General features: G+C 50.2%; 1 protein-coding gene across 1 annotated transcript in view; it reads left to right on the top strand.

Moving 5' to 3' along the window:
* Positions 1 to 26,636, top strand: part of CCDC7 (coiled-coil domain containing 7) — an 820,938-nt gene that overhangs the window by 29,221 nt on the left and 765,081 nt on the right. The gene's annotated exons all lie outside the window — the stretch shown is intronic.

Below are 26,636 nucleotides of genomic sequence, written 5' to 3'. Positions count from 1 at the left end.
CTCCCGGGCCTAGAGCTCAGCGGGTGACTGACCTTAGGCCTTACATCTCCGGCTCCCCCGTTAATTATCTCGGTCACAGTTTCCGCAGGCAACCAGGACTTTACCACCCTAGTCCTAGTGGATTTTGGGGCAGGAGGGAATTTCCTCATGAAGGCCATTGTGAACCACCTCCAAATACCCATGCTCTCTTGTCCAGTCCCATTGTACTTTCCTCCATCCATGGGGATCCTCTGCCAAGGAAAATTACCTGCTTCACATCTCCAGTGAAACTTCGTACAGGCTCTCTTCACGTCAAGCACTGGCATTTCATGCCATTGACAAGGCCATACAACCCATGGTTCTGGGATTACCCTGGCCCCAGTAGCATTCTCCTCAATTCAATTGGTCATCTCTTCAACTTTCTCGATGGGGTCCCGAGTGCCACAGTTCCTGTTTAGAGAAGGTGGAGACCCGCAATGTCTCTCCGCATCAGTTGCTTTGGCAGGCCTCCCACCACAGTACATGCAATTCACCAATGTCTTTTCCAAGAAGAAAGCCAACACTTTACCCCCTCCCAGGGAGTTTGATTGTGTCATTGACTTGCTACCTGGTGCCAAGCCACCCCGTGGAAGGGTGTACCCTTGTCTCTTCCTGAGACAAAGGTCATGTCAGAGTACATTCAAGAGAACCTGGACAAGGGGTTCATTTGTTGGTCCACCTCCACAGCTGGCGCAGGCTTTTTCTTCATGGCTAAGAAGGAAGGAACTCTCTGTCCCTGCATTGACTATTGAGGCTTGAATGTGATTACCCAATGGACTGTTATCCCTTTCCTTTAATCTCAAGGCTGTTTGATCGTCTGCAAGGAGCAAAAATCTCTAAATTGGTTCTCTGGGGGGGGGGGGCTTACAATTTAATTCATATTCAACACTGCTATGAATGGAAGACAGACTTCAACACAAGTGATGGTCACTAGAAGTACCTGGTGATGCCTTTTGACTTATGCAACGCCCCGGCCGTGTTCCAAAACATAATGAATAAGATTTCCGGAACCTTCTAAATGAGTATGTGGTAGTGTACCTCGACAATATCTTAATCTTTTTCAAGGATCTTGCCTCCCATCACTGGGCCATCTGCCAGGTACTCTGTCTCCAGGACTATCAGTTTTATGCCAAGCTCGAGAAATGCTTGTTTGAAAGGGAATGCCTCCCCTTCCTGGGCAATAATGTAGATTAGATTGTACTTGTGCCCTATATACGTCTGCTCTTAAATAAAGATCTAACTTGGACATTCTTTGGTGTCTAATCTACATTATAGCCTAAACGGCTTTCTTAGACAACCTACCCTCCTATTTTATTGGTCCCCTTTCTGAGCTACATTGTCTCCAGCAGGGGTTTCATCATGGACCCCAACAAGCTTGAGTATCCAAGATTGGCCTCAGCCAAACAGGCTACGGGCCCTGCTGTTACGCTCAGGCTTGTGAACCCTTGGCCGATGGGAGGATGGTATACCTTTCGGAGGATCCATAGGTTCTTGAGGCGAGGCAGAGCAGAAGACTGGACGAGCTGACCCTTGGCACTGGAGACTGAGATGGCAGCGGAGACTGATGAAGAGATGAGAAGAGGAGCGATGTCTTCACCCCTGGAAGTCTGTGGTCCCCCCAGGAGGAGCCCGTAGGGACCCAGACCGCTGGGACTTAGGCGGACCTTTGAGAGGTCAGATGTCTGTGCAAGGGCTGACTGGAGCTTCGCCCTGGAAGCCCGCGGTCCCCCCGGGAGGAGCCCGTAGGGACCCGGGCCGCTGAGACTTAGGTGAGCCCTTGGAGATGGTAGTCTTGAAGGAGTCCTAGGTCAAGTGCTAGAGAGTCGACGCTCACCAGTCTGAAGTCGTGTACCAGAGAATCACCGCTTGCCAATCCGAAGTCAGGAACCAGAGAATCGCCGTAAGCCAATCCAAAGTCAGGAACCAGGAACACCAAGACGAAACAGGAACCAGAGTCCGAGCACAAGGAACTCACCGAAGCAAGCAGACTAGACCGCGTTGGAGGACATTGCCAAATCGAGGAATGAGCAGAGGAAGCCTTCCTTTATACTTCCCCTGCTCAGGCTGATTAGGCACAGGTGCAGCTGGTTAAAGGGATCAGGTCCCTTTAAATCTAGGAAGGGGGCACGGCTTCGTGCCTAAAGATGGCGGCGGCCATCTTGGATTTTCTTCGCGGGGGAAACGCTGCAGGACGCCGAGAGGATGGAGCAGGGGCGGCTCCTCCTGCGGCGATCAGCATGGGGGACCCGTGCCGGAGCGAGGGCCTAGCGTCGGGGTCCTCCCCCGGGATTCCCGTAGTGGGTTGCCGTCGTGGGTGAGGTAGGGGGTCCGCGGCTGTGGCTTCGCACGGCCGCGGAGCACAACAGTACCCCCCTCTTTAGGGCGCCTCCCCGGAGGCCTGGGTTTAGCCGGCTGGTCCTTGTGGAACTGCTCCAGCAGATTCCGGTCCAGGATGTTAGCCAAAGGCTCCCAGGAGTTCTCCTCGGGGCTGAAGCCTTCCCACGCTAGCAGATACTCCCACTTCTTTCGATGCTTCCTCACATCTAAAACCTCCCGGGCCTGGTAGATGAGATCATCCTCGGAGGCAACTGGTTGAGGAGTCGGAGGCGTGCTGGAAGGCCATGACAGTACTAGAGGCTTCAGGAGGGATACGTGAAAGGTGTTGTGTATCTTGAGGGACGGGGGAAGACTAAGCTGGTATGAGACTGCACCCACCTGCTGGATGATGGGAAACGGCCCGATGAATCACGGGGCTAGATGCGCTGATGGTAGCTTCAGGCGGATGAATTGCGTGCTTAACCAAACTTTTTGGCCTGGCCGGAGAGGTGGGTAAGGCCTTCTTCGTTGGTCAGCATACCTCTTTGCCACCTGACTGGCCTTGATCAGGGCGCGTTGTGGGATACCCACAGGCGGTGTAGTTCTTCGGCAGAGAGCTGGGCTACCGGGGATGGCACTGCGATGGACACGGGCAGAGATGGACGTGGCTGTTTCCCAGACACTATTTGGAACGGGGAAGATCCAGTAGCCGCGGAGAGATGGGAGTTAAGAGCGAATTCGGCCCAAGGTAGCAAGCTAGCCCAGTCATCTTGCTTCTCATTAACGTAGATGCAGAGGAACTGCTTCAATGTCTGGTTGGTTCGCTCCGCGAGACCATTGGTCTGTGGGTGATAAGCTGACATATAATCTAACGTGACATCAAACTTCTGACAGAGGGCCCTCCAGAACTTGGCAGTAAATTGAGGCCCTCGATCTGACAGGATACTTTTGGGCAGGCCGTGTAGCCGGAAGATATGCTGGATGAACAGCTGGGCCAGCTGTGGAACGGACGGCAATCCTGGCAATGGTACAAAGTGCGCCATTTTACTAAAACGGTCGACGACCACCCAAATCACTGTGTTGCCGCTGGATAGTGGCAGGTCCACCACGAAGTCAGTTGCCACATGGGTCCAGGGTTCTGAGGGCGCCGGTAAGGGTTGAGGTAGGCCCGGAACTGAACCGGCGTCCTCTTGTGGCGGGCACACGTCTGGCAGGACTTCACATACGCCCAGACATCTTTATTAATCTTCGGACACCAGTAGTACCGGCGCAGGGTCTGTAAGGTCCGGGATTGTCCAGGGTGACCGGAGCAGCGTGAATTCTGAGCCCATGCCAAGGCTTGTTTCCGCCAACACGGCGGGACTAGTGTCTTCCCGGGCGGGATGGTCGTAGTGGCTGACAACAGGATACGGGATGGCTCAATTATGAACTGTGGCTCCTTGGATTCTTCCGTGGACTCATAGACCCGTGACAGGGTGTCAGCCTTAACATTCTTCCCGGCTGGTCTGTACCTGAGGATAAAATTGAAGCGGGTAAAGAACAGGGCCCAATGGGCTTGTCGTGGGTTGAGCCGCTGTGCCCTATGCAGATATTCTAAATTCTTGTGGTCTGTGAAGACTGTGAACTGGTGTTGAGCCCCCTCCAGCCATGGGCGCCTCTCCTCTAAGGCCATCTTGATGGCCAGGAGCTCCTTATCGCTGATGGCATAATTCTGCTCAGCCGGTGAGAACTGGCGGGAGAGGAAGGCACACGGGCGTAGCTTATGGCCTTCGGAGGCCTGACTCAGAACGGCCCCTACTCCCTCCGAGGATGCGTCCACCTCGACAAAAAAATGGCCGCTGCGGGTCCGGGTGTCTGAGGCACGGTTGTTGCATGAACGCCTCCTTGAGGCGACGGAAGGCGGTCTTTGCTTCCGAAGGCCAATTTTTGGGTTCCGCGCCTTTTCGGTTCAGGGTGGTCATCGGGGCAGCAATGGACGCATAGTGGGGAATGAAGGACCGATAATAATTTGCGAAGCCTAGAAACCTTTGGAGTGCTTTTAGTCCGGACGGCTGTGGCCATTTCCGAATGGCTTTTAGCTTTTGCGGATCCATACGGAATCCCTGACTGGAGACTATATACCCCAGGAAGGGAAGCGACTCCTGCTCAAACTGACATTTTTCGAGCTTTGCATATAATTTATGCTCTCTGAGGCGTTGTAAAACTTGGACGACGTGTCGGCGGTGAGTGGCCAGGTCCCCGGAGAAAATCAAGATGTCGTCTAAGTACATGACCACGCACTGGTACAAGAGATCACGGAGGATCTCATTCATGGTATTCTGGAATACTGCGGGAGCATTACAGAGCCCGAACGGCATCACCAAATACTCATAGTGGCCGTCTCGGGTGTTGAAGGCTGTCTTCCATTCATCACACTCCTTGATTCGAATGAGGTTGTAAGCCCCTTGGAGATCCAGTTTAGAAAAGATCCTTGCCCCTTGTAACTGGTTAAAGAGCTCCGAGATGAGAGGCAGGGGGTAACTGTCCTTGACAGTTATAGCATTCAAGCCTCGGTAGTCAATGCAGGGGCGAAGCGTCCCGTCCTTCTTCCTGACGAAGAAGAACCCCGACCCTGCGGGTGACTTCGACTTCCGAATGAAGCCCTTCTCCAGGTTCTCTCTGATATACTCATTCATGGCCTGCGTCTCAGCAGGCGAGAGGGCGTATGAGCGGCCCCGAGGAGGCTCAGTACCAGGGAGGAGATTGATGGCGCAATCGAAGGAACGATGGGGTGGAAGTATCTCGGCCTTCTGTTTCGAGAACACATCCACGTATGCGCCATAAGGGGCCGGCAGACCTGGAAGGCTGGTGGAAGCCACAGGACAGGAGACAGGAACCACGGATTGGAGGCAATTGCCGTGACACTTCGGCCCCCAGCGAGACAGCTGCAAAGTCTTCCAGTTGAACTGAGGTTTGTGTTCCTGCAGCCAGGGAAGGCCCAGGACAATCGGGTGTATGGAGTATTCCAAAACATACAATGGCATGCGCTCCTGATGAAGGATTCCAACCCTCAGTGGGACAGGAACCGTGGTGTGTGTCACGCGTTCCGGGAGAGGTTTCCCTTGAATGGAGGAGATGACCAAGGGCGCTGGAAGGCGAGCTTGTGGTAACTCCAAATGCTCCACCAGACTTTTCATACTGAAGTTACCCCTGGCGCCGGAGTCCACCAAGGCCAAAGTGTGGAACTCGCCACCGGCAAACGTTAACGCCACTGGTAGCGTTAGTGGAGGTGCAGGAGAAGCACAGCCCAGGATGAGACCTCCTTTCGGTCCCAGGCCCGAGTGTTTCCCGACAGAGTAGGGCATATCGCTATCTGATGGCCCGCTGCTCCGCAATAAAAACAGAGTCCTTCCCTTATCCGCCTCTGGCGTTCCTGTGGGGAGACTCTTCCGCGACCCAACTCCATAGGTTCCTTGGCGGGTGTCCCAGGGGCTTCAGAAGCACTCTTGGAAGGAGGTGAGGACCTCCTAGCCGCCTTGACTACTGGAAGGTGAAGCCTCATCCGACTGTCCACTCGATTTGCCAATTCTACCAGGCTATCGAGGTCTTCCGGAAGTTCCTTCGCTGCTAGCTCGTTCTGAAGGCGTGAGGCTAGTCCTTCCAGAAAGATCCCGTGGAGGCAATCATCTCTCCAATTCAGCTCTGCGGCCAAGGTACGGAACTCCGTTGCACATTTGGCCACAGTCCGAGTACCTTGTTGCAATCGGAGCAATTCAGAGACCGCAGTGGATTTGCGGACAGGTTCATCAAACATCTGCCGGAAAGCAGACAGGAACTGACTCAAGTTTTCGAAGACAGGGAGGGGCGGAGTCCAAGATGGCGACTGTGTGAGAAGCAGAGGAAGCCGTGCTGCGGAGCTCTCACTTTTTCTGCCTTGAAATTCTTTTCCCTTACGATAGAATGCCGCATACGAAACGGAAGGCCCGACTCCGAGAGAGTCAGGCAGATATGGAGGCTCGACAGAGTGTCATCCCGACCTTCTTTGCTGCGACGCCGAATCAGCCGGGAACGAGTGCCGCGAGGATTTGGGGAGAGGAGCGAGCGTCCCCTGCCCAGGCAGAAGAAATCTCGCTTAGTCCCGGCGCGCCTATGATGCCGTCCCCACCGCTGTGAGAGGGCGAGTATCGGGAGTCAACACCCAAAAGCTTACCGTTGAACCAGGAAGGAGTAGGAGGAGAGGTTCTGGCAGAAACGAGTGGAACAACTCAGTTTGGAGGATATATACCTCCGATCCTGAGAGGTAGCCCCCGAAACTCCATCGCAGAGCATTACAAGGGACACTGTAACTGCTGCAGCAGGAAAGGGTGAGTCAAATTCAGAAATAACACCTTTTCTAGTGAAACCTGTGGTAATTACTTTGGAAAGTCTTTGGGAAGCAATGGCTGCCACTGAGTCAGCCATTGTGAAATTGTCCAAAGTATGCATGGATTTGAATAAAAGAAGCATTGAGAATGAGAAAAAGTTGGAGGCGCAAGAAAATAAACTGTGTGAAATAGAAAATAAGATTAAAAATATAGAAAAGCAACATCTAACCATGATGCAATATGAGACTGTGCTAAATAAAAAGGTGGAAAATATTGAGAATTCTCTCAGAAGTTTAAATGTGAGGGTACTAAATTTCCCGGTTATACCTCAAATGCCACCTCTTGATTTATTCAAGAAATATTTAACAGAGGTATCGAAAATACCAATGGAGGCATTACCTTTAATCGTAAAGGCTTACTATTTACCTAAAAAAAAAAGTGAGGCTGATTAGGAGAAAGAAGAGCCCCAAGCACAGATGAACATCTCGGATTTGCTAGAACTATCAATAGAAGACATAGTTACTACTAGAGGTGTACTATTTGAGACGTTTGCTTTTGTTTCAGAAAAAAATAACGTGATGAAAATTTTCTTTAGAAAAAGATCTGAAAAACACTATGGACAAAAAATTTGGATATTTCTCGACATTACCCGGTCAACACAGGAGAGGAGGAAGAAGTTCATTGAATTAAGGAATGAAGCTTTAACTATTTGCTCCAAAATAGTCATTAGCTACCCATGTAAATGTGTAGTTAATTTTCAAAATTTGGTTTACGTATTTTTTGAACCTTCTCAATTACGATTTTTCATTGATTCACATAAAACAGCTGCATTAGCAGTACAGTAGGCATGAAGTAGGCGTCCTCACATTCGCCATTAAATTCTTGGTTCATATTGCTTAAGATTCTCTCGCTCAGAGATATATGTATAAGTATCTGCCCCTACAATTTCTTATTAGTAGGATGATATTAACATAGTTTATTTTCATGAAGATATATTTCTAAATTGTTTACTTAAATGTTATGTATCATTCAAATTTTCATTCACAATGTTATTTTGTGTAAATAATTTAAATGCAATAAAAAAAAAAAAGTTTTCGAAGACAGGGTCCCTTCTCTCCTACAGATGAGGCCCAGATCAGAGGCCTTCCGTCGAGCAGGGACATAATGTAGCTGGTTTTAACCAGGTTGTTGGGAAACTGCGCAGGGAGCAAGGAAAAATGAACCTGGCACTGGCTGAGGAAGCCTCGATACAACTTTGCATCTCCGGCGTATCGAGAGGGTGCTGGGAGTTGAGTGGGAATTTCTTGTCCCAGGTCGCCCCCGGAGGCCTGGACAGTGTGCGGCTGAGTAGGGCGGCCTCCTTGAGCCCCAGGCGGAGATGGCAGCGTAGGGTTCATGGGCCCTAATGCCTCGAGGTGCTGGGTCAGGCCCTGTACCGCAGAGACCAGGGCACCGAGGGTCTGTTGTTGCTCCTTCAGTCGCTGGGCCATTCCCGGAATGGCCTAGCAGGCCGATGCCTCTGCCGGGTCCCATGGACTTGGCAATCTGTTATGCTCAGGCTTGTGAACCCTTGGCCGACGGGAGGATGGTATACCTTTCGGAGGATCCGTAGGTTCTCTCGTCGAGAGGCGAGGCAGAGCAGAAGATGGGATGAGCTGACCCTTGGCACTGGAGACTGAGACGGCAGCGGAGACCGATGAGCAGAGGAGCGGTGCCTTCACCCCTGGAAGTCTGTGGTCCCCCCAGGAGGAGCCCGTAGGGACCCAAACCGCTGGGACTTAGGCGGACCTTTGAGAGGTCAGGTGTCGGTGCAAGGGCTGACTGGAGCTTCGCCCTGAAAGCCCGCGGTCCCCCCGGGAGGAGCCCGTAGGGACCCGGGCCGCTGGGATTTAGGTGGGTCCTTGGAAACGGTAGTCTTGAAGGAGTCCTAGGTCAAGTGCCAGAGGGTCAACGCTCACCAGTCCGAAGTCGTGTACCAGAGAATCACCGTAAGCCAATCCGAAGTCAGGAACCAGGAACACCAAGACGAAACAGGGACCAGAGTCTGAGCACAAGGAACTCGCCGAAGCAAGCAGACTAGACAGCGTTGGAGGACGTTGCCAAGTCGAGGAATGAGCAGAGGAAGCCTTCCTTTATACTTCCCCTGCTCAGGCTGATTAGGCACAGGTGCAGCTGGTTAAAGGGATCAGGTCCCTTTAAATCTAGGAAGGGGGCATGGCCTCGCACCTAAAGATGGTGGCGGCCATCTTGGATTTTCTTCGCAGGGGAAACGCTGCAGGACGCCGCGAGGAAGAAGCAGGGGCGGCTCCTCCTGCGGCGATCAGCATGGGGGACCCATGCCGGAGCGAGGGCCTAGCATCGGGGTCCTCCCCTGGGATTCCTGTGACGGGTCGCCGTTGCGGGTGAGGTAGGAGGTCCACGGCTGTGGCTTCCCACGGCCGCAGAGCACAACACCTGCAGAGATTCCTGGGCTTTGCTAATTATTATTGTCATTTTATAACAATTACTCCAAGATAGCTGCACCTCTCACGGCCCTTACTCGTAAAGGAGCTAATGCTTAACTCTGGCCACTAGAGGCCATAACAGCCTTCCAAGATTTAAAGGCCGCCTTCCTGCTGGAGCCCTGCCTCCATCATCCTGATCCCATGACCCCCTTTGTTGTTGAAGTGGATACCTCTTCCGTGAGGATAGGGACCATCTTGAGCCAGCACTTTTCCACAGGAACCCTACACCCCTGTTCCTTTTTCTCTAAGAAATTCTCCCCGGCTGAATGCAATTATGGGATTGGCGATAGGGACTATTAGCGATCAAATTAGCACTGGAGGAGTAGTGCCACTGGTTGGAGGGAGCACAGCATCACATAACTATCTACACTGACCATAAGAACTTTGAGCACCTCCACCAAGCCCAACAGCTTAACGCCCAACAGACCCATTGGTCTCTAACCTATGTTCGCTTCAACTTCGAATTCAGATACAGGCCTGAAGCCAAGAATGCTCATACAGACGCTTTTTCCCACTCGTTTCTGACTCAAGACACCTTGGAACCTCTCCGACACATTGACTCAGCCCAGGTCCTTCTTGCATCTACCAGGACTGTCCCTCCAGGGAAGATGGTCATTCTCTGCAAACTTCATGAAAAAGTTTTAAAGTAGTCCCATGATTCCTGCGCCGCAGGTCATCCTGGAAGAAGCCTAGACTCTTGCATTGCTCCAACAGTTCTACTGGTGGCCCCAAATGCAGAAGGACTTTCGGACCTATGTGGACTCTTGCCCCATCTGCGCACAGCAAAAACCATTGGCGGGACGACCCTGGGGGCAGTTACAGCTGTTGCCAGCTCTCAGGGAACCTTGGATCCATTTGTCCACAGACTTTATCGTGGATTTGTCTCTCTCTAATGGCAATACTGTCATCTGGGTGATAGTTGACCATTTCTCTAAGATCGCCCACCTCACACCATTATCTGTTCTCCCCATGGCTCCGGAGCTAGCTCAACTCTACATTCAGCATGTTTTTCGACTCCATGGGCTACCCAGTCACATTGTCTCAGATCGAGGTACCCAGTTTACTGCTTGTTACTGGCGGTCACTGTGCAAAAAATACAACATCACACTAGACTTCTCAAAGACCAACCACTCTCAAGTGAACGGACAGTCTGACCAGACCAAGCGGACATTAAAGAACTTTTCTACAGGCTTATATCAATGCCCAATAAAACAAATCGGAAGGCGGTCCCACGTAGCCAAGGCAAAAACAACAATGAGACAACCTTATGCCGTGGAAAGATTTATTATTTGTATTACAGAGCCCGACTCCGGCCGAGTTTCGCCAATTAAGGCTGCATCAGGGGATGATTTCTGATGTCAAATAGAACTACATAGGTAGATTCTTTTATCAAATTTCAATCTTAATCCTGCATATAATTATCTCCACTTCACGGTCTGTCAACGTGTCACTCTCAAATTTGTATTGTACAAGGCAAAGAATAGATCGATGCGTCTAAAATTCTGTTTCCATGCTTGATATTGAAGATTCCTCTGTTAGCAGCTGTTCTTCTGAGATAGAGGAGGAGATGGATGTGGAGCTGCTAACAGAGGAATCTTCAATATCAAGCATGGAAACAGAATTTTAGACGCATCGATCTCTTCTTTGCCTTGTACAATACAAATTTGAGAGTGACACGTTGACAGACCGTGAAGTGGAGATAATTATATGCAGGATTAAGATTGAAATTTGATAAAAGAATCTACCTATGTAGTTCTATTTGACATCAGAAATCATCCCCTGATGCAGCCTTAATTGGCAAAACTCGGCCGGAGTCGGGCTCTGTAATACAAATAATAAATCTTTCCACGGCATAAGGTTGTCTCATTGTTGTTTTTGCCTTATATCAATGCCCGCCAGGATGATTGGGCCTCTCTGCATTCTTGGGTGCAGTTCTCTTACAACTCTCATCCATGTACCGCATGGGCTCATTGCTTTTTCAAATTGTGTACAGTAGACGGCCGTTACCTCCTCTACCTCTTCCCCTAACAGTCCCATCGCCGGAGGTCAACTGTCCACATAAGAACTCTAAAACCTCTGGGATCATATTCAACAAATGCTTCGAAAGGTAAACCACAGAGCCAAAATATTCACAGATCGTCATTGGAGGGCCCGCTGCCCAGTTTAAGACAGGGGAGAAGGTATGGCTGAGTACAGGCCATATCAGGCTTTGAGTTCTGTCCATGCAACTCCCCCCGGGTACATCGGGCCTTTTACAGTGCTGCAATAGCTTGGGTCAGTAATCTATCAACTTCGGTTACCCACATCTCTGGGAATTCACAACTCCTTCCATGTCTTGTTTCTGAAACCCCTGAAATTCTTCTGGCCCTCCAGGAAGATGCCACAGTCGCAAGAGAATGCCTCAGAAGATGACACCAAAATCAAGTAAGAGAAATCTTGGATGTAAGGAAAATGGCAGGAGATGGGAGTATTTTCTTTCCTGGGAGGGATACGGACCAGAGAAAAACACGTAGGAATCAGCCTATAACATCCTGGATAAAAAACTCCTATGTGAATTCCATGCCACGCACCCCAGGAGACCCAAGCTCTCAAGGGGAGGGTACAGAGGAGGGGGTACTGTTGTGCTCGGCAGTCCGTGGCGTCCTGCAGACTGCCGCTCTTGCCTCCTCCAGGGCCAGCTCAAGCCTCCTTGTTCGCACCGCAGCCCGGCCTCTTCAGTCGCAGCAGGACGCTGCTGTGGTCTGGCACTCAGCAGAGGCAGCAGGATGCCACCGCGCTTGACCTCATTCCTCTAGGGGCGCAAATATGCCAACAGCCCTTTTCTTAAAGGGCCAGCAGCAGGAATCCTGCAAGGGTGCATCCTAATGTTGTCAGAGGTGGACCGGCTTCTAAGGCTCCCTCTTGCACTTCACAGACACTTTGGCAATGGATCGACTCCTCTGGGAGTGTATTGCCTGCATTCTTATCTTGGTTCCTGCCTTCCTGTGGTTTCCTGAGTCCATGTCTTCTGTCCATGGTTCCCATTGTCTGGTTATACCTGGACCCCCTCGTCTGTGGTCAGTTTACTCTCATTTGTCTTTATCTTCTTTTCATGTTCCTGTGGTCCTCGTTCTCCCCCTCTTCATCATCCTGGGTGGAGTGATCTTCTGGCTTTGACCCTGGACTGGACCGTGTCGCTGATTGATTCTTCTCCGCCTTCCACCGACCTCTGCCTGGATACCGATGTTGCTTGTGCTCTACCTGCACTCCTCTCCACTTGACCCTGACCTGCCTCCCGTTGCTCCCTCAGCGTGCTGGTCTGCAGCGCTTCCCGCCTGCCTGGACTCCCATCATCGCAGAGGCCCCCACCTAAGACCAGCCAACCCCGGCACCTGAAGGTTCAACCTAAGGGGAATGTGGGCTGGTATTGGCGAAGCTCCAGTTGGGCCTCTGCTTCTGCCAGCTTTGCTTGCTGATTGGTAGAGACCTGTGGGGAGAATCCCCAGAGGTAGTGCCACCTCCCTCTCAGTTAAAAGGTTCACATTCACAATAGCCTGCACAGCTGCTTCCTTAAACCATTTCCCCACTTAAGTACTCAGGAAACTAATTTCCCAATCACTTTCTATAGGTATGCATATTACTCATCGGGGCCCTTGAAGATTGGGGTTACACAGATAGAAATAAATTTCAATTAATATTTTAAAGTGTGAGATGGCCCTATCCCTGGGCTGGCTCCATTTAATATGCTGCTGACTGAGGGCTGCTGCACAGGAGTCAATATTCCATACCTCAAGGTCTTGAATCCAGCATGGTTGCTGGCATCCTGATTGTCTGATGCATCCTGCAGCTCTGTCTAAGGGTCCTCACCAATTCAGAAGTTTTATAGGCCCAGCACACAGGATTTCCTGTGGGCACACCTTGATGATGTCATCACTGCTTTACTATAAAGAAAGATCAGTCCCCTGAAAACAAATTTTGGTTCTATGAGTTCTTATTCTCATTGCTACTTTCATCTCTGACCCACTCTGATCCTCGACCCTGCCTTGTATGCTGCATGCCCTGACTTCTTGCTTGACTCTAATTGAACTCCACCTACCCCCTGAACTCTGCCTGCCTCAACACTACCTGTCTGATGTAATATTTGGCTGGCTGTGGGCAGGCCCTGCGACAGGCCGCACTTACTGCATGCACACTGCCGAAGAGCGTCATGCGGCAGGGGCATCGCCAGGATGTTGCTTCACCTCCTTTCCACACCAGCTTTAGGCACACATGCGCACAACTGCACGCATCTTAAAGGCCCCATGGTGGGAAAGCTGTTTCATGGCTCCTATTGATGACATCACCTGGTGCTCTATTTAAGGCCCAGCTACTCTGCTCTTCCTTGCCTCAGTAATAGGTCTTCTGTCTCACAGTGTGTGTTGGCTAGTATTCCTGACTCTCCTGTGCCTCATCCAACCTTGGTTTCCAGCCTTGTCTTCTCCAACTTTCCTCATCCAGCCTCACTGTATCTTATCCGTCTTTCCACTGTCTTCAGTATGTCCTCGTCCACCCTTAGCCTGACTTGGGTGGTGGTCTGGTGCAGTGAATGCGTACGTCCGATTGGACAGAGTAAGCACCTTTAACCAAAAGTTTTAATTCTTTTATCTTACAGATCCAACTTAGGCCCGACGCGTAGCATGGATCATTGGTCTCTCTTATATACACTGGGCGGCTAGGAGAGCACAGAAATGACCCTATGGACCACATTTAGGATTGGCACCTCACGGGTGGGTCGTCACATGGATGGGAAAGCCCAGCATGTGATGGGTCCAGTTATTGCCCCTTCTACGGCGCCTGAGAGACTCGAGGGCTGCTCTGGATGTCATAATAATACATCTGGGGGGCAACGATCTGTGCTCATCGACTGGCAAGAAGCTGATAAAGAAGGCAAAAAGACTTGGCCAAGATATCTGACCTGGTACCCGAATGCCGCCCTCTTCTGGTCGGACATTATCCTGCGGCCTAAGTGGAAGGACTCCAAATTATGGAATTCAACTGAGGTGCCTACCCTCTGTTCCGTCAGCTGTCTAGTCAATCCTCATCCGCCGCGACTTCTTCTCCGACTGCTCGCCATTTTTGTGCGCTTCCCTCGCCGAGAGGTCTCCTGCCTTGCCGTTGACATGGTCTCCTCTCCTCCCTTCCCCCTGCTCCATGGGACGGAGCCCAACTACCCAGCTGTCAGCCCTGTCCCCAACCCATTTAGGGACCTCTTCCCCCCCCCCCTTTTTTTTTTTTTATTACCCCTCTTCTTTTTTATTTTATTATATTCTAACTATGCTGGTAAGCATGAAGGGCCATTGTTCCCCCCCCCCCCCCCCCCTTTTTTTTTTTTTAATGAGGGAAATCGAACCTGCAGCCTGCAAACAAGGCAGCCGTGTGCTCTCTGCCCCTATCCCCACGCCCTAGTCGGCGGTCCTTCTCTCTGCCTGCCACAGGCCTCGCAAAAAACCTCAAGGGGGCCAACTCTCCTCCTCCACCCACTCCCCCTTGAGAAAATCGGGCCATCCCTGATCTAGCACACTGTCCTTGCTAGCCTCTGTTCCCTCAGCACGACCGCATACCAACCTCTCTCCTTGGACATGTGAGACCAACAAAAACCCCCTTTATTTTTATTTATTTATTTTTTTAATATTGCCCAGATCCCACGGATCCTTGCTCTCGTGATGGGGGACTGCTGATTGGTAGCTGCGGGTGCCAATAGCTGGTGCTGGGAGGTAATTGCCGGCGAGGTAGGAACATTGCTGGCGCAGGGCAAAAAGGGATTTCCTGGTCTCCGTCGCGGCCCTTTAAAGGGCCGATGATGTCACTGGCCGTCGCTCCACATGCGCACCACCATAATCGAGAGGCCTCAAGCCATGTCGTAGCATGCTCTTGCGGGAAGAGGGGTGGGGAGTCCGATACTGTTGCGCTGGAGGTGGACTCTTAGCCTGGCGCAGGATTGGTACTGCCCTCTGGGGGGACCCAGAGTGCACCTGCCGCCAGGAGGTGGAGCACACAAGGAGACAGAGGCTAGCTGGAACTTCACCAATAATGGTCAGGGGGCTCCGCGGGTTGAGCCCTTGGATTCCCGGACTGCCTGGGCTTATGTGGGCCTCTGGGGGGTCTCCCAGAGAGATGATGGAGAGGTGTACCCACAAAGAGTAGAGATGTGTGGCTGACGGTGAACAGAGAGTACCAGAGACCACGGGTACGAGGCAGGAACTGAAGGTCCTCCGGGCAGAGTAGGCAGCGCCTAGTGGTCTACCTTGAGGAAGGCCACGGGCAGCGTCCAGGTAGGTGGACCTGGCGGTCACAGGAGAAGCGAAGAGAGTGTCCAAATGGAGCGCAAGGGACAAAGCCAGGATATCCGTCCGAGGATGGTCAGCCAAAGCAAGGGTCAGTTCCAAGTATCAGTCCAAGCGTGGTCAAAGGGCACGCGAAGGTCAGTTCCAGGTATCAGTCTAAGCGTGGTCAGAGTCAAGCTGAGATCAGTACTGGGTATCAGTCCGAGAAAGGTACTACCTGGGTTGTGGAACGTGGAACAAGATCGGGAACACAGAAGCAAACGCAGGAACACTGGAACAAGGACAGCTACTAGCTCACAGAATGGTGACGATCCGTTTGCCAAGGTGAGGAACTGGGGAAAGGGCCTCGCCTTAAGTAGTTGATTCAGGTGACGTCATCCCCGTGTGCCGTGGAGTGAGTTCCCGACTCGGACCCTTTAAAGGGTTGCGGGATCCGCGCGTGCGTGCCTAGGGGCATGGTCCCAGCGAGGGGAGACGCCTGCAGGGCGGCATGGGAAGTTGATGGCCTGGACGGAGCAGGAGATGCCGACGAGGTGCGCCGGGGACAGCAGCGACTGGCTGCGGGAGAAGCTGAACCAGGGCTTGTTGGAGCGCGAGCGAGGTGAGCAGGGCCACCCATGGTGGGCCGCGGACGGAGTGCGCAACAGATACAGCATCACCGTGCTGTCGCCGCGCCTCCGTTTTCCCCATCCCCCCCTCCCCCCCCCCCCCGGCAGGGGCGCCGACGGCACGTGTGTCCCAGTGCTTTGGTTAAGGGTGGGCTCTGGCCATGTGGCGCAGGCCCACCTATTTCCTTCTGTCTTCTTGAACAATTTTTTATAAATTGTATGTTTGCTTAAACAGGTTTGAGCCCAGTGTCCCCATCAGTCCCAGCCCTGCACAGGACCAGTATTCAGCTGCCTGCAATTCAAGCAGAATCTGTGTTTCAAGTATGTTGGGCTGCTGCTGCCATATAGAGAAAGAGGGATGAGAGAAAAAATACTTTCCTTCTCTCTCTTCTTGAACAATTTTTTATAAATTGTATTTTTGCTTAGCTGAACTCCGTTTGGCTGGAGATCACGCCAACCAGCTCCTGATGTTGAGAATTCACTGTATGCGTCCTCCTTCTGGATACACAGTCTCTCTCAGCTGCTTGGATCCTTTCAAACCAAACTGCAGACTTGTCTAGCTTCTTTTTAACTCATGTAGAAACTACTTTCCACTTCTCTCCAGCTCCCCAGCTCAGCTTGTGCTCTTCAACAATTCAAGGTATCTTACACCTAGTCAGATTCTCTTTCTGTCAGTCACCTCTCAGGATCACTTTCAGCCACTACCTGTTACACCCAGCCAAGGAAAGAGAAAAATTGCACCTTTTCTTCTTTATTTGCTGTTGCTCTCATCAGCTATTGTACTTCCTGGTCTTAAGGATTTCTTATTCCCTGTAACAAGTCATTGCAACCTCTTGTATCAGCTCCATTATGTCAACAAGAATAAGGAGGGAGGGAGATTTCTCTCTACAGATTTAACCCTGTAACTCCTGGTTCTGAAGAGGTACAAGCTGCTACAGTGAAACCACAGACAGTTCCTTTGTGTTTTCTTTGCTCTTTTCTTATAGCTAGCAGCTGGTGAGTGCATATCTTTATCAAACACATAAGGCATAATTACTCCTGGGAGAATTCTGTGCTACTGCGGAATGCAGAATTCCCCTTCCCACAGATTTTCCCCCTCGTCGCCCTTCCTGCAGATTTTTACCGTCGTCTTGCTGACTTCCTCCCTCCAAAACAGGAAGCGCACGGACAGTGGACATCGTGAGAGTGGGGGTATCTCAGCACGGCAAAAAATAGCAGAGGAGACCCTGGCATGCCGCGAACGGAACGCGTCCTGCGACACACGGGACGCGCTCCGTTTGCGGCGAAGATGAAGGCCCGGTGTGCCTTTCGTGGCGAAAAAGGGAGACCCCCGTGTGCAGCGAATGGCGCGCCCGGGCCTTCATCTTCACTGCGAATGGATGCATCTCACGGCATGCCAGTGAGAGAGGGTGTGTGAGAGAGGGGAGGGTGACAGAGAGCATGGTTGGTGAGGGGGGGGGGTGGGGAAGGTGAGAGAGAGCAGGAGGGTATGAGAGAGAGCATGGGAGGTAAGAGATGGTGGGCTGGGAGAATGCTTGAGTGTGGGTTTCAGAGAGAGGGAGCCTATATGAGGGGAAGGGGATGCCGGTGAGAGAGAATGTATGTGTGAGAGAGGAGAGGGGGGTGTGGGGGAGGGTGAGAGATAGCTTGATTGGTAGGGGGAGTTGGGGGGATGCTTGTAAGTTTCAGAGAGGGAGCCTATGGGAGGGGAGGGTGACAGAGCAGGAGGGTGAGAGAGAGCATGGGAGGTAATAGAGGGGCTGGGGGGATGCTTTAGTGTGGGTTTCAGAGAGGGAGCCTATATGAGGAGATTGTGAAGGAATGTGTACGTGTGTGAGAGATTGGGAGATGGTGTGTGTGGAAAAAGGGATCGTGTGTATGTGAGGCTGCTAACGTGTGAAGGGATTGTGTATGTGTGAGAGAGAGCCTATATGAGGGTGTATGCGTGAGAGAGATAGAGGAAGTTTGTGTGGGTGTGTATGTAAGAGAGAGGGACCCTGTATGAGGTGATGTGTGTGCGAGAGAGAGGGAGGGAGCCTGTATGAGGGTGTGAATGTGCAATAGAGAGAGGGAGCATGTGTGTGAGAGAGGGAGGGACAGAGGGAGCCTGTGTGAGGGACAGTACTGAGAACGGGGTCAAACTCTGGGAGTGGCGATAGAGTGGAAGGGGTTGAGCCTAGAGGTGGAGGGGAGAGATACTGGCAGTTGGAGCAATTGGGGCCTGAGAGGGCAAAGTGGTTAGAGGAGTATGGAGAGCAAGTGGAAGGGACACTCTTACAGTGAATTTCTAGGGAAATTCTGCATCTTTAACTTTTTTTCTATATTAATTTAAAATGTAATTACTTAAAGATTGTGTTATTTTGACCAATATAAAGTTTGCAGAATTTTGCAGAATTTTAAGTTTTCGTCAACAGAATTCCCCCAGGAGAATCCTGTCACACTTACAATAGACCTTCTTTATAATGTGATGGAGCCTTTTTCAAAAGCTTCCCAGGCCATCATATATTCCTTATTTAATTGTTTTTATTGAAGCTTGGAGTCTAGTTTTTCAAATAAATTTCAATCTAACATATGAGCAAATCACATTTTTAATAATGGAGAATTGTCTTGATTACAAACTTTTAGGATACATATTTTTGCCAACAAAATAGCAATTTAAGCAAATTTAGAAAACCCTTTCGATAACATCATTGCCCAGTTCATACTTCCAAAAATGTCTCCTGTAAAAACTGTGGTTTAAGAGATATGACTTTTTTAATAGCTTAGAGAGCTTCATCTCAAAAATCATATAATTTAACACAGAGCATAACATTATGAGTTAGTGAACCTTTTAACATTTTACATTTCAGATATAGATTAGTTTCTACAAGTCCCAGTTTGAAAATTTTATCCAATGTAATAACTCCTATAGAGAATGTAAATGCATTTCTTGTAGTTTAGCATCCATAAGTACAAGGGGCAATCTTTTGAAAAGCTGACCCATTAGCTCTAATTATAAATTTTACCCCATGTCTCCATTCCATTTTGAGAACAACTTAGAAAGAATTACATCTGATAATTGTTCCGGACTTAGTTTATATCCCAACTCTGGTCTGTCTTATGACTTCCATCCGTTGTGATAGCTGAGTGAGAGAACTTGAATGAAATAAATTTGGATATTGTTGGGTAAGACCAGTAATATAGAGGTCCATATTCAAAAGCCATTTAGATGGATAATGTAATAGCTATCTTCAAAAGAGGAACTAACATACCATAATTAATAATCAACACAAAATATAAACGCAAAATTGCCAATGACCATCATATCTGGGCAAAATGTGTTAGGTAAATACACATTATTCAGTGTGCTATGCACATCCAATTGGTGCCACAATATTTAATCATCTGTCATTTTTTGAATTTTTTAAGTGATGCAACATCAAAGTTCGTGTGAAGAATATTAACGTCTTTTACCACGTAATAGAAATTATCCACAATTTTCATCCACGATGTTATAGTTAATGGTATCTTAACTTAACTTATGCAGAATTGTCAGCCTGAAAAGTTGATGTTCCATTTTCTGCCAAAACGCCTGACACGGTCTGTGTTTCGGAAAGCGGGATTCCTTCTTCACGGGGCTCCTTGATGGTCCGGTGTTCTTCCGGCTTTGTAAATTCAACTTATAAAGAGTCAAAAAATCAACAGCGTTTCAAAAATATATATAGTCATTCAAATATTTCTAATATCAATACGACAAGTCCAATTCTGAAAATTCACAGCATGTAAAAGTTCTTAACTTCAGCAATGTTGTTAATGCCATACCTTTGTTTGTTGAAAAATTGTAGGTATTCTATACCTGTTATAATACATTGTAACTAAATTGGTATACTTGTATGTAATATTTTGGTACATGTTTACAGTATATGTGGAGGTAGAAGGATTGTTAGTTTACATGATGTTTTTTTAATGAGTGTTTGTGGTGTGGGGTATGTAAAGTATGATTGGTATGTGTGGAGGTGAGATGTGAGGTTTTTAATGTGGGTATTTCCTATAGCACATAGTGGAACTTATATAATATGTATGTTTGAAATCATTGTTAAATAAAATTACATATACAATATTTGTTTGGCAGTATAATTTGCCGAGTTCCTCTGGTTTAGCAGTACATTGATCTAGAAACAGAGGTAGTGCACAAGTGTATATGACCTTATGATCTTAGAGAAATGGTCAGCTACCACCGAGATGACCGTGTTGCCATTTGAGAGGGGTAAATCCATGACGAAGTTGGTGGAGATGTGAGTCCAAGGTTCCTTGGGGCCTGGCAATGGCTATAACAGCCCCCAAGGTCGTCCCACTATTGGTTTTTGCTGCACACAGATGGGTCAAGAGTCCACATAAGCCCGAACATCCTTCTGCATGTTGGGCCACCAGTAGAATTGCTGGAGCAATGGAAGGGTCTGGGCTCGTCCAGGGTGGCCTGCGACGCGGGAATTGTGGGACCAGCTTAACGCTTTGTTATGGAGATTATGTGAAACGACAGTTTTCCCTGGAGGGACAGTCATGATGGCTGCGAGGAGAACCCATGCAGGGTCTATGATGTGCCAGAGTGGCTCTACAGAATCCTCGTTCTGAAAGGAGCGCGAGAGTGTCTGCTCGGATGTTTTTGGCTGCGGGCCTGTATCTGAATTTGAAATCGATGCAAGTGAAGAAAAGTGGCCAATGGGCCTGTTGTGGTTTCAGATGCTGGGCCTGGTGGAGGTGCTCAAGGTTTTTATGATCGGTATAGATGGTGATACGATGCTGAAACCCTTCTAACCACTGACGCCATTCTTCCAACATGAGCTTAATAGCCAGTAACTCCTTTTCGCCAATTCCATAATCACACTCAGCTGATGAAAATTTCTTCAAGAAAAAAGAGCAAGGATGCAGGGTTCCCGAGGATGAGCATTGGCTCAAGATGGCCCCTACTCCTTCGGAAGAGGTGTCTACCTCCACAATGAAAGGACGCTGAGGATCTGGATGCCGGAGACAGGGTTCCCGGAGGAAACCTGCCTTTCATTCTTGGAAGGCCATCACAGTCTCAGGTGGCCACAGTTTGGCGTTGGCCCCTTTGCGAGTCAAGGCCGTAAGGGGAGCTACCAGCTTAGAGTAGTTGTTAATGATGCAGCGATAGTAATTGACGAAGCCGAGGAATCTCTGTAAGACCCGTAGACCACTAGGCTGTGGCCAGTCTTGTATACACTTAAGCTTCTCGGGGTCCATGTGAAACCCTCATGTGGAGACTATATATGCTAAGAAATGGAGGCTTTCTTTCTTGACTAGGCATTTCTCGAGTTTAGCATAAAGCCAGTTATCCCGAAGACATTGGCGAACTCGAGAGACATCTTGGTGATGAGTATTTAGGTCCTTTGAGAAAACCAAGATGTCATCTAGGTATAAGACTACACATTCATAGAGGAGATCTCTGAAAATCTTGTTCATCATATTTTGGAAGGCAGCTGGTATGATGCACAATCCAGACAGCATGACTAAATATTCATAATGGCCATTCCTGGTGTTGAAAGCTGTCTTTCATTCGTCTCCTTGTCTAATTTGGATTAAATTATACGCTCTCAGGAGGTCCAGTTTGGAAAAGTTCTTGGCCCCTTGTAGATGGTCGAATAACTCTGAGATCAGGGGCAAAGGGTAACAGTCCTTCCGGGTAATGGCATTCAGACCCCGATAATCAATGCATGAGCAGCGACCCCCATCCTTCTTTGCTACAAAGAAAATCCTGGCGCCTGCAGCAGACTTGGAGCAGCGGATAAAACCTTTGTCAAGATTTTCCTTTATATACTCAGACTTGGCCTTTGTCTCGGGTAGGGACAAGGGGTAAACCCTATCCCAAGGAGGTTTGGTACCAGGCTGTTCTGTTCGGAGTTAACAGTCTGCTTGGGAGTTAGCAATCTGTTGTTATTTAGGAGAGTAGTGAGTGGATCCTTGTACCGGTGGCAGATGACCACATCCTCGGGGGAAGATCCCGAGAGGGACCACTGGTCAGGCTCAGAGTATGGAGACAGACACACACTAGTTCTTTATTAGACAGTATACTGAACCACCAGAGGTGGCAGTAGTGAGCTGGCAAGCCCGGCTGGGCTGTAGTCCTTCAGATACTGGAACAGCGATCCCTGGAGGCTGAGCTGTAGAGAAACTGAAATATAGTGAGTAGGCAGGGTCTGCAGAGTTCATGTACTGAACTAGATGGTAATACTCACACAATGTCTCATAGAAGCCCAGGAGCGGGAATGTATAGGCCCTTGAGGAGCGAGTACCTGGTTCCAGGGAAAGCTCTGAGAGAGCGATGGTAACTCACTGATGTAGTTGGCAGTGATGACTTCCAGGCAGAAGAGAATACCGAGTAAGTCTGGGAACGAGGGCCCTTAAGGAGCGAGTACCGGTTCCAGACTGTCACCTGAAAAACAAAGGAGAGAGCAAGGCCCCCGAGGAGTGGGTACCCTTAGTATGTCCGAGGAGGCAGAGTAGCTTAGGTAGAGTAACCCTTGCAAATTCAATGTGTTAGCAAATTCTAAGACCTTATATATCTGTCGCGGGTGACGTCATCTTTGGGGGACGCCCCCGAGGTTCGCGCCATCGCCGGTACTTCAGTCGGGGCCGCGCGCACACCCCTATGCCTCCAGGAAACATGGCTGTTTGCAGCGTCTAGCCGGTCCGGGGACGCCAGAGGACTTCGGCAGAAGAACGCCGCGGCAGCCAATCTTCCCGCAGACGAAGAGGGAGGCGCCAAAGAGGTAAGGAGGGCGGAGAGAGGGTGTCGGGAACCGACGGACACAACACAGGCAGCTGCTCGATGGCCCAATCAAACTTGTGGTGAGGAGGTAAGATGTCAGCTTTCTTCTTAGAGAACACATCAGCGAATTGCGAATACTGCTGAGGGAGTCTCAATGGTACCTCGGTGGTGGTGAGACAAGGTAGAGTTTCTACCTTCTCCAGACAGGTTATCTGGCAATCAGGACCCCAGCGAGACAATTGTAGCGAAGTTCAATCAAACTGTGGGGAATGCTGCTGGAGCCAGGGTAGCTAAGAATCCACTGGGTGGATAGACTTGTCAAGAGCATGGAATGCCAGGTGTCCCACATGAGGAGAACTGGTGCAAAGTTTCAAGGGAGCAGTGATTTGGGTAACTCTTCCCGGCAGGGGATCTCCATGGTTGGAGGAGAGAATCAGAGGAACTGGGCAGACTCTGTGGGAATTTGAAGATGTTCCACTAGGGCCAACATGAGGATATTTCCATCTGCCCCGGAATCTATTAGGGCCAGAGTGTTGAATTCCTGGGTGCCCCCATAATGTGTGACTGGGAGAGTCAATGGGGGAACTGGAGAAGTGAGATCTAGGAATGGTCCCCTGATGAGTCCTAGACCCAGAAGTTTCACAGCTTTAACCGGGCATTGGGCAATGACATGACTGGCCTTGCTACAGTATAGACCAAGTCTGGAATGGTGATGCCGAAGGTGCTCTTCCAGGGTCAGCTGGCCATGGCCCAATTGCATAGGTTCCTGCATCAGGGTTCCAGAAGCAGGAGGGAAACCTGGAGAGGAGGCGAGACACCAAGGCTGATTGGTAGCATCCGTATGCTTTCAAGAGTTTTGTAATTCACGAGGCTGTTCCTGAAATGGCTGGTTAATCCTGCCGGCCATTTCTATAAGGGAGTCTAAGGAGCCTGGGCGTTCTCGAGCCACAAGTTCATCTGATTCTGGAAGACAACCCATCCAGGAAAATGGACTGAAGGGAATCCTTTCCCCAGTGGAGTTCTGTGGCCAGGGTCCGGAACTCGATAGACAAGGAACGGCCGCTCTGGCGAATATGAAGGAATTCGGCGACCTGGGTCATCAAACGTGGTCTTGAAAATGTTCAAAAAACAAGAAATGTGCTGAAGAATGGGATGGGAATGCTCCCACAAAGGAGAGGCCCAAGCTATCCTTGCCATCCATCAAGGAAAGGATGTACGTTGTCTTGGTGACGTCATCCGGAAACAACGCAGTCAGGAGACAGAAGTGCATGTTGCACTGGTTGAGGATCTCCCGACAGAGTTGCAGTTCCCTGGAATAGTGGGGAGGAGCTGGATGTGGTATGACAGAGCGCGTGGGTAGAGTTGGTGTGCCTGCTGGAACTATGGAGTCTAGGCGAGCACTGAGGTGCTCCATAGAGGCCACTAGAGCTTCCTGAACCCTTTGCTGCTCCTGACGAGTCTGGGCCAAGACTGGAATGGCCTGCAGGGCGGAGGCCTCCATCAGGTCCATGGCCTTGGCAATCTGTTATGCTGGTGGACCCTTGGACTGAGGGGGAGCTGACGCTGCCTGTGAGGAAAAGCCCCACAGGTCCCCACCGTCGGTAGGCGAGGCAGATGGAGAGCAGACACCCCGTGGGAGCTTCACCACTACCAGCCCATGTTCTCCTTAGGTTGAGCCCTTAGGTGCCGGGGCTGGCTGGATTTATGTGGAGATGGAAGTCCAGGAGGAAGAGGAGATGCTGGGGTTCAGCCAAGTCCAGGAGCAGGCAATGAAGCATGAGGGTGGGATCCAGGCAAAGATCGAGGCAGACGGTGTATCTCGTGGTCAAGTTCCAGGCAAGGGTTGTGGCAGGCGATGTAGCTCCTGGTCAAGTTCCAGTTCAAGTCAAAGCCAAGATCAGTCCGAAGAATGAAGGAAGAACTCAGGAACTCAGGACGGCAATCCACTTTGCAGGAGTGAGTAGAACTATTGCCAAAGCAAAGGCTGGAAGCAGGGTCCAGCCTTATATAGTCCCTAGATGGTAATGTCATCAGGGAGGGCAGGTGGCATTTTCCCGCCATGTGCCCTTTAAATAGCAGAGAGAGGTGCGCGCGCGCACCTAGGAGGATGCCCAGCGCAGGTGGAAGTTGGCGGCATCCCAACCATGGAGAAGGAAAGGTCAGCAGCGTTGGCCTGGCGGCACGGGCCCGCGGAGCTTGTGGCATCAGGCTGGCGGCTCGGGGTCGGAGAAGGAACACTGAGTTGGCAGTGGCTCCCCGCCATTGCGAGGTAACCTGGGCCTGCTTCTGTCGCAGTGCGGCAGTGGGTGAGTGAGGCCGACCGTGGGGCTCCGCAGGCTGCAAACGTAACAGTTACTATGCAGTGTTTTATAAAACTCTGCACTAGGACCACCAAACTTGGTGCCTTCCCTGTCTTCAGGCATCTAATACAATGTCTAACTCTAGTTTAGATATAGGAACATTCAATTGATTATTTTGATGTTCTAGCAATTGGGGTATCGACAAATTCTCCAAAAAAAGATCTAACATCTTTTGCCGAAGACTGCTCAGCTTTTTATAATATTGACGTATAAGGCAGCGGGATCTAATTTTAAAGCAGACATGCCCACAATGAATATAATGAATGCTGCGTTCCACATATAGCATAATAAGCATAGCCTTATCTGTCATTGATTTCCTGCCAATTATGAACAAATTGAATCCAATAACTCTAGATAACACATGCCTAATTCTGATGCAGGTTCACAAAGTGGCATGAAGAGAAGAAAGTTCATCACGGTAGCTCACAAAATCACAAATGAATACACCCTCCAGTTCCAATGTGAAAAGAAAGTAGGCAAAAAAATGAGCAATGTATGGTAGTATTAGATCCTGAGAAATGAGCCTTTATCAAACAGTGTCCATAAAGCATTGAGCTCATGCCTTTGTGTACAATTCGATCATTGTAAACTGGAGAAGTGAGATCTAGGAACTGTCCCCTGATGAGTCCTAGACCCAGAAGTTTAATGGCTTTAACCGGCATTGGGCAATGTCGTGACTGGCCTCGCCACAGTATAGTATAAATTCAGTATAAATTCTTAGGTTCAAATACTATTTTAATAAGCCACAGGAATGGTAACTTTCAAACCGGTATGCAGGCGCACATTTGCTCACATACACTGGCCTGCGCCCTGGGACATGGACATTTTATAACATACTAGCCGTTAAGCCCGTAACAACGGGCTACATTTAAAACATTTTTTTTCGGTCCATTTCCTTCTCACTCCCTCCCCCTCACTCTCCCTCCTCCCTCTAGTCCCCCTCCCCCCTCCTCCCTCTCCCCTTCCTCCCCCTCCCCCCCTCACTCTCTCTCCTCCCCTCACTCTCTCCTCTCTCTCCTCAGTCACTCCCCCTCTCTCAATCCCCTCTCCTTTCAGATCATCCACAACCGGCAGACGGAAGATCTCCGGAGGGGGGGGGGGGGTCCCTCCCGCGCGCGTGGCGCCGCTACTGCTCCTCCCACTCGTGCTGCTCGCCGCCGCCGCTCCTGCTTCTCACCCCCGTCGCTCCTGCGGCCCCAGCGCCATTTTTTTTTTCGGGCACGCTCGGCTCTGACCGACGTACTCGCCCGCGCATGCGAGGTAGAGCTGCTCTCTACTGCGCATTTGCGGGCCGTCGGTCAGAGCCCTTATAAGGTAGATGCTTGCATGTTATAAAATAGCCAGGCTGCATGCACATCTGTGCAAAATTTTAAGTGGGTGTGCACATGTGTGTGCGCACATGTGTGTGCAAATGCTACT

This window comes from Rhinatrema bivittatum, chromosome 2, assembly GCF_901001135.1.
Source record: "Rhinatrema bivittatum chromosome 2, aRhiBiv1.1, whole genome shotgun sequence".
Lineage (NCBI taxonomy): Eukaryota > Metazoa > Chordata > Amphibia > Gymnophiona > Rhinatrematidae > Rhinatrema > Rhinatrema bivittatum.
Note: the sequence above shows the minus strand (reverse complement) of the source record. Positions and strands in the feature narration are given on the sequence as shown.